We start from the raw sequence: 8,611 nt of genomic DNA, 5'->3' as shown, positions 1-8,611 counted from the left end.
CAAAAACATGACAAAACTGATTCCAAATGAAAATAACTGATATAAAACATCTTTTCAAAGATTAAGACAAACGCGAATTTCACATGTACTTATTCAAAGAAAAGAAGACACTCCACGCCGGTGTTGCCATACCCCGTAAACAACTGCTTTGGACATGTGTTGTGATCAGCTGAGTGGCACAAAAAAGCGCGCGGGCAACACTGACATAGCACAATGGGTCTCTCTTTCCGGGTCCTGAGCTGGCCATTCGTAACCACGTGTCCTGAAGCTTATGCTGGTCAGTCTCTTTCCACGTTTTTGTTCGTGTTCGAAGCACCGTGTTTTCCTTGTCGTACTTGTGTGTGTGTGTGTGTGTGTGTTTGTTGGAAAGGCGTTAGATTATTATTACAATGATTTTGTTGTCTCTATTAAAAGCAAATAAAACATGTTGCTACCAAGTATTCTCTTCATTGACTTCAACTGTATCCTATTAATATTGGGCATTAAATCCGCAGTAACATCTTTGTATATGAGATTTCTCTTTGAGAATCTGGAAGATGAGGATTTATTAAACTATTGCCATTATCATATTATATAAATCTCATTATGTATTCACATAATCGAATCATACAGTTCAAATATACTAAACGTCTAGTCAGGATTTAGATGCTACCCCTTCCGATAATGCTAATCTGATACTTTCTTTTGTTTCTTTAAACTTCTCATTGCACTCTTTTATTCATTTCCTCCTCCTTCAACCACGATGACAAACACCAAGGGGGATTAGAGCGGACTTCAAAAGCTTCCTTTACACGTATGTGGAATGAAAGGAGGGGGAGAAAATTCAGAATTTTGTAAGACATTTCGAGAATACAATACGAAAAAAATTGCATGGTGTAGAAGAGGGACATGAAATATAATATAATGTCTAATTAGAACATTTTAAACGTGGTGTATAATAGGGACATGCAATACACATCGAAGGTGTTAACAGGTCCCATGGTGTAATGGTTAGCACTTTGGACTCTGAATCCAACAATCCGAGTTCGAGTCTCGGTGGGACCTTTTAGTTATCAATTTAAAGTCATTTTTTTACACTTCATATTGATTTATATGTGTGTAAATAAGCCAGTGTACATACTTATTCCTATTTTTTACAACTTCGGCCATAATCAAAGACTGTGCCAAATTTTTAAGATGTATTAAATTTTTATGCGCTGTATAATTTGTTACGCTATGTATCAAACCATAAGGATAGATTTTGTTTAGAATAATTATGTTTAATGATAATAAAAAATCATGTTCGCATTACCTAATATCACTCCCTTTCCTTACAAAGAAAGAAAGACATAAAAAGAAGAGGAGAGAAAGAGAGACAGAGGGAAGGAACAAGTAAATGGATAAACAAGGTATTTTTTTCAGTTCAGTCTTATGAGATGAATTAATTAACATCACGTGAAAATAGCTAGATCAAAGCGAGATCTGCAAGACGCTCCTGTGCACAATGAACTTTCGGTTTGCTTCTGCCCGGCAACCCACTGCCAGCTAGACATTAGGTTAGAAAGAACAGTAGGGCTAATAGTGTAAGATTTTCAGATGCCGGTGTTGTCATTTCAGTGTACTGCTGTAGTCGGTGATTATCTTATGAACAATACAGACACTTACTTGAATATGTGTCAATATGTTATAATATCATATGAGGTAATTTGTGATATGAAGGGAAGGGGATGTCAGAGAAAAAAAGGTGGAGAGGGTAAGGAGGAAAGTTTAAAAATCAATGTTATATAACGATAGTTTCAATATTTGCAAATCTCTTTTCAAAACATGTTCGAAAGTCAGTCCTCCTGATAACATAATGATGATGAAAGTTTTTGTACATTCCTGTAAAACATGTTATCAAGAGGTTTAGAAGGGAGTACACATGTATGAAAAAAAAAAAACATATATATATATATATATATATATATATATATATATATATATATATATATATATATATTCTGGGCAATTAGTGCATGAAGTGACACTTCAAGAATATATATTTTTCTTCGTTTATGGCAAAGTTCTGGTCATTATCTGGTTGTGTTACTTATCAGGATAAATGGTGAACAAATTCAATGTAATTTCAAAATGTCCTTGAAATGAGGACCTCATAATCACGCGATTGCTCTGTGTAGATGTAAATTGAACGATTAACCTATTTGATATCAGCGCTCTCTCATAATTAAAAGATATATGAGAGAAATGTGCTCATTAACTGTTCACGAGAACTGCGGGAATCAAACCTTTTCAAATTCACTGCTCAGATTTTCCTGACTTAACGAAATTATGATAACATTCAGTAACGAAATGTCAGTAGAGTAACCTATTTCCTTAACTAATGAAAAGTATTTTGTTTGTTCATTATCCGTTTGTTTATTATTTCTTCGTAAAAGCAATTATCATATTACTTTTTGTTTATCCGCATAACTTTTCAATCTATAATTTGTCCAAGTTTGAAATCTTTATCTGGTATGTTTCACAATTGAAATTTAATATATCGTGCATTATATATATATATATATATATATATATATATATATATATATATATATATATATATATATATATATATATTTTTATTTATTTTTTTATTTTTTTATTTTCTTTCTTTTGACATATTGGTACAGCAAGTAAATAAATATTTGATATATTTTCTGTTTATCACGTTTCGTATATTTAGCTTTCTGTCTGTTAATTTCTCTTCATTTTCTCATTTTAAATTCTTCGCATTTCTCAAGTTCTTACTGTATTCGTTCATTTCGCCCACCATATTTTTCTCCGATTTTCTTTTCTTCCCTCAATTCTTTCTTTCGCCACTGAACGTGTATCTCTCTTTCTTTCTTAACTTTTTTCTCTTCGCCTAATTTTTTTCTCTCTCTCTTCAGTTGCATGATTACGTATCATATGTTCCTTGAGATAACAAAATCTTATCTTCTGATAAACGGGAACAATTATGGGCGTTGTGATGTAATGAATAGAATCCAGCTTTAACCAATAATGACTGATAGATGCAATACACACACACACACACACACACACACACACACACACACACACACACACACACATATATATATATATATATATATATATATATATATATATATATATATATATCTGTGTGTGTGTTTGTATAATCTTATGCAAGTGCAATTTAGAGACGAGATCTAAGTCTACTAAAGATGAAAATATAGCTTGTTTTTCGTGGGTGTTAGTGAGGTTTTTGATTAGATAAAGTTGGATGTACCTAATTTAAGAGTGTGGGCTTTATTAGTTTTATGTATTAAGTTTTAAGTGTAGGTTTCATGAAGCTTCACGTAGCATATTTTGTGCCTAATTTCCATTGACTTATAAGGCAAAGAAATGAAAAAAAGAAAAGTAAAAAATTAAGAGATTTTTTGTTTCCCTCAGAAGTAAAATTATCTGCAAAAGAAAACGAGAAAATGAACTTTTGATAAAGCAAGGAAAAAGGAAGTGGAATTTACTACTCTAAGATGAATAAACAAGAAAGATAAACAAAAAGAAAATCAAAGTACCGTTAACTTCACCATGACTTGCAAGTTGAACAGGTCACAGGCCAGACGTGTCATGATCTTAGGCCATTCACATATTCTTATCTTATCTGCAGATTACTTTAGTTCTTGTAATTGTACTGAAAAGAATTTTCTTTAAATTAAAGATTTTTAATATAATAAACTCATCGTGCCGTATGAATAAAGAAATTAATTTAATTAACGGTATACTTCTTACGTACTACACACTTATAGTCGTCTAACTATATCACGAAATCTATATTTCAACGAATATTCAATATCATGAACGTCTTTCCAAACATAAAACGTTAATCAACAGAACTATCTCTTTAGCATCGTCTTCCACAGGTCCCATGGTGTAATGGTTAGCACTCTGGACTTTGAATCCAGCGATCCGAGTTCGAGTCTCGGTGGGACCTCTTCTTTAACAAACGAGTTGTTACACCTGTTCTTAAGGTTAAGAAAGTGAAAAATAAGACATTTATGGTATTTAAGACTGAGAATAGATGCAACTAAGCCAAAGAAAGGCATTGTCCCGTGGGAAATTGAGAATAGCTAAAAAGCAATTTAATGGTCTAAAGGTTTACGAATGTGTTAAAGGCACGACTGTACCGAGTAATGGTACCTTTCAAACCTGTTACTGTGAAAGAACATGGACTAGAAGAATAACATGTGTGAGAATATATTTATTCTCATGCGTAAGTCTCAACAACCGTCATTATATACCGTATTCATTTTACACCATTTTTTCCTCATTGCAGTATCATGGCATGTAAGATGCACATGTTTATATACGAGTTGTATGTAATATTCCTTATATTTTTCCTCCTTTTCTCTTTTCGCCCAAATGCATTTTCCTTCGCTATGCATTTTGTCACGGTCTCGGCACAGGCTAGGGTAGGAATGCCGGTTTTATCGCCCGAACTTTTCCATTATCTGTTTTTATCGGTCTTATACGTTGGATTCGTCATCCCTTCCTTTGACAATTGTGAAACTCGTGGTTATTTTTTTCTCCCTTTTTTTTTTTTACAAAACCCGTTTCGAATACGTTTGGCGTTTATCTTTTATTTATTCGTGTAGTTATAATCTTTTCATTTGTTGCCAGGATCGACGTTTAATCACTATTTAAATGCCAGTTAATCGCAATTTGTTTATTTTTTTTGTCAAAATATCCACCGTAATTTTTTTAGTCGCTACATATCGATGAAGTTATTAAATGTGTCTTCATATTTCCGAACATCTGAACCCGTTTTTGGTGGCTAAACCGGTTCAGTCAATCTTTAAAGACGACCTTGGTGATATTTTCATTTCAATATCGTTTAGGAAACGAAAAGGCGGCTTATCCAGTGAAGGTCTTAACGAGGCAAGACATATGTAGATCTTCTCGACCTGTTATTATTACCATAATTATTATTATTACCGCTATGTTTATCATAATCCCTCTTCTTCATCACCATGATTACGATTATGACCATCCTCATTATCAATAGAATCATCATTACCATCGTCATGATCATCGCCATTATCATCACTCACATCACCATTATCATCACTATCACCATTACCATCATCGTCACCATCACTAATTTTACTGCCCTGACTGTTGCCTTGTGTACAAATCCTCTCCTTGGGTCGCATCGCCGTGTAAGCTGCTGATACATATAGCTGAGTCTGTACATGGCCTCGGCTCGTGCTATATTTAGGTCATTGTGTTCTTTTAACGCTCCCTCGTATTCTCAGTCTTTTTCAGCTTTTCGTACGTTCTTTCTCTTCCGTTCTCTCTTTCACTCCCCCCTCTTTTTTCTATTATCCGCCCCTACTCTCTGTCTCTTTGCCTCTACCACGCTCGACGCTCCCCTTTCTAATTTTAACCACGGGTTTGTCATGTCTACGACGGTATATACACTGATTATGCCCGTATGTTGCCCTATATCCCATAACTCTCCCAAACAAAGACATTAAACATATGAATTATGTTTGAAATTATGCCGTAAAACCACTGCTATTATCAATCAAACAAAAGAATATCCTAGTCAAGCGGGATTAAAATAAGATAACAATAAAGTTGGTTTTTATTGACATGTGTACGTGTGATGTCCGTAACGGAGTCGGCTTTTAAGTTTTATCATACGTAATGTTGACTTTATATGGCTGACGCTTTAATTTAGCTTGCAAAAGTGAGGTCCCACCGAGACTCGAACTCGGATCGCTGGATTCAAAGTCCAGAGTGCTAACCATTACACCATGGGACCTGTGAATTCTTGAGAGTGTTCTTTATCATATCTTACCTAATTTCTTACGATTATGACAAAATATGGTGTGAATTTAATAAGAATGGAGATGAAATACGGTGATTTGCCTTTGCTTATAAAGGAATTATATTAGCAGTAAACGTATCCATGTAAATGAAGGAACAACCTACATGTGGAACTATAAATGGACGAATATCAACTGTGTAGGGAGCTGTGCAGCTCAGATAGTCTAGATATCGCAAACTATTAACGTGTAATAAAATAAAAAAAACATACATCACAAGGCAACTCAAAAAATGCTTGCGCTGTTTATTTCACAGTAGGTATTGTAAAGAAAGGAGCTTCATACACAATGCACAATAGAATGAAGTATATATCATCTCTGTAGCTGTGTGAGTTCCCATTCCTGTTGCGAAACAGCGCAGGATTTGAGTAAATACTGATGATTCAGAAGCTGTGTATTGATCGAAGGTGTGCGAGGCGGTAGAATGTACACATGTACATATAAGCAGCTGGGGTACATGACAGCTGCGTAATACAGTCAGCCAAGGTAGAGTATTTGCTAAAAGTGGATGGAATTTAGTCGGAGAAAGGTCTTGTGATATCATCGTGTCAATTACGATATTGTTATTCTTGGTAAATGCGGTAAATATACATCGTTTTTTACATTTTTCTTTTTCAGAAGCGAAATGAAAAGAGGTGGAAGGAAAAATGCAGAAAAAATGATAAAATCATAGATATGTAAGTTAAGACCCTCTCTTACTTGTATATAACATTTCCTGGAGGAATCAGAAGGGATTAGCATTCAGGGAAAAGGAGAATTAATTAATTTTGATATGTAGATGTGTGTGTGTGTGTGTGTGTGTGTGTGTGTGTGTGTGTGTGTGTGTGTGTGTGTGTGTGTGCGTGTGTGTGTGTGTGTGTGTGTGTGTGTGTGTGTGTGTGTGTGTGTGTGTGTGTGTGCGCTTGTGTTGCGGCGACATGCAAATACGCGTGCACATACATATACAAGCCGATGTGGATGCAACTATACACACATTTAGAGTATATACAATCATGTGAAACCGTATTCACCATATATTCCCGAACCCTCAAAAAGGTTTACAGCAAAACAGTTGCATTTGAAATTACACAAACCTGAACACACATGCGTAAAATAGCAACATACCCTAATGATCAGAATGAAAATCTATTTATAAACAAACGTCTATCAAGCTCTCTCGGCGCTTTAAATTTTCGGTGACATTCGTCCATTACTCTTAAGAAATAATATAAGAAATAAGTTGTTACAGCTTTGTATTTCAGTTGTGTGTATTCAAGAACAATTCAAGTCGCAGAACAGGAGAACTCTGTCAGACTTTGTTCACTATTTATTGCAAGGCATTACTAATGAACTTTTGTAAAATGGATGAGTGAAATGGTAAATGTAAATGAGGGTCGTCTAGATGAGGAAGGGACAACGCGTGTGCTTAAGAGGCATAGCTAGTTAATGTGATGAAGAATTGTGTTTGCTTCAAGTCAAGCTTAAACAGTGTACAAAGAGGGAAGGGGATGCAGTGTGTGTGTGTGTGTGTGTGTGTGTGTGTGTGTGTGTGTGTGTGTGTGTGTGTGTGTGTGTGTGTGTGTGTGTGTGTGTGTGTGTGTGTGTGTGTGTGTGTGTGTGTGTGTGTGTGTGTGTGTGTGTGTGTGTGTGTGTGTGTGTGTGTGTGTAGAGAGAAAGAGAGAGAGAGAGAGAGAGAGAGAGAGAGAGAGAGAAAACGAAAGACCGACAAACAGACAGACACTGACAGACTGAGAAAGAGAAAAAAAACCGGTGTGACAGCGACAAAGAAAGATAAAAAAGAGAGATAGACAAAGAACAGGAGAAAGGTAGATAAAAAGAACACGAAAAAACAGGTAGAAAAAGAAAGACAGACAAAAGAAACAGGTAACAAAGATAAAAGGACAGTATACGTCCCGGAATGGAAGTAGAAGAAAGCGAAGGGGGAGGACCCCAAAGTGGTAAAAATATATGGCGGCAGCGAGATTGAGAAATCTAGGGGAAGAGGAGATGGATGGAGAGGTGTAACAGGAAATTGTATTTTGTGTCGGATAGCACATGTGATATCGAAAGGGAAAGACCTGCAGAAGAGACGAGAGAGAGCGAGGTGATCTAACTTTAAAAATGCAATATCTTCACTGATTTTGAGATATGTCACAATCAGTATCTTTTAAATGTTGGTTCAAGTTGTTAGATATGTGAATGTATTTATACTGGTGTGTTAAAATTTGTGTGGAGAAAATAGCACCAATACACAAAGAATATGCAATAATTATCTTCTCAGAAAACTGAAAGTCATAGACATCTATGAATCTCTAAGCAATAGACAGCAAACGCCATATCCATGTTGAAAAAGGAGCAGGGTATATGGAAGTTAATACAAAATCCTCTTTTCATATGAGTATTGCTCACACTCACATGTAAACAGCAATAACATATTCAGGAGAACGAGATCACAAGCCGAAACTGCGTCCTTAAAACTATCACCGTAGCGGTTACGTGAACACTACAACTGGGCTCTTGCAAAGCGCATTCACGTTTACGAAGGCAATCGGCACTTCGTATCATCGGCAGCAAAAGCTATTATCCGCACATGTGCACATACAAGGGGCTTGAGAACGAAGGCGGTTTTATTAGCGAGATGGGAAACGTTGTCAAATTGAGAGAGAATGAGGAGAGGTCTCGTGGCTTCGTCGCAAGTCCAAACTACATTGTTAAACGCTTTATTAAGTGAATACGGTAGTTCCGCGCGCCAATTGGAAGCA

At 35.7% G+C, this 8,611-nt stretch overlaps 3 non-coding genes across 3 annotated transcripts; 2 read left to right on the top strand and 1 right to left on the bottom strand.

Moving 5' to 3' along the window:
• The first annotated feature begins 972 nt into the window (after positions 1-972).
• Positions 973-1,044, top strand: Trnaq-cug. The gene has a single exon. It is a non-coding gene; the product is annotated as a tRNA-Gln (tRNA).
• Positions 1,045-3,901: 2,857 nt separating this feature from the next.
• Trnaq-uug lies at positions 3,902-3,973 on the top strand. Its single transcript has one exon. It is a non-coding gene; the product is annotated as a tRNA-Gln (tRNA).
• A 1,761-nt stretch (positions 3,974-5,734) lies between these two features.
• Trnaq-uug lies at positions 5,735-5,806 on the bottom strand. The gene has a single exon. It is a non-coding gene; the product is annotated as a tRNA-Gln (tRNA).
• Between the last annotated feature and the right edge of the window lie 2,805 nt (positions 5,807-8,611).

This window comes from Penaeus monodon, chromosome 7 (genome assembly GCF_015228065.2).
Source record: "Penaeus monodon isolate SGIC_2016 chromosome 7, NSTDA_Pmon_1, whole genome shotgun sequence".
In the NCBI taxonomy this organism is placed as follows: Eukaryota; Metazoa; Arthropoda; class Malacostraca; order Decapoda; family Penaeidae; genus Penaeus; species Penaeus monodon.
This window is presented reverse-complemented; position numbering and strand designations above follow the sequence as displayed.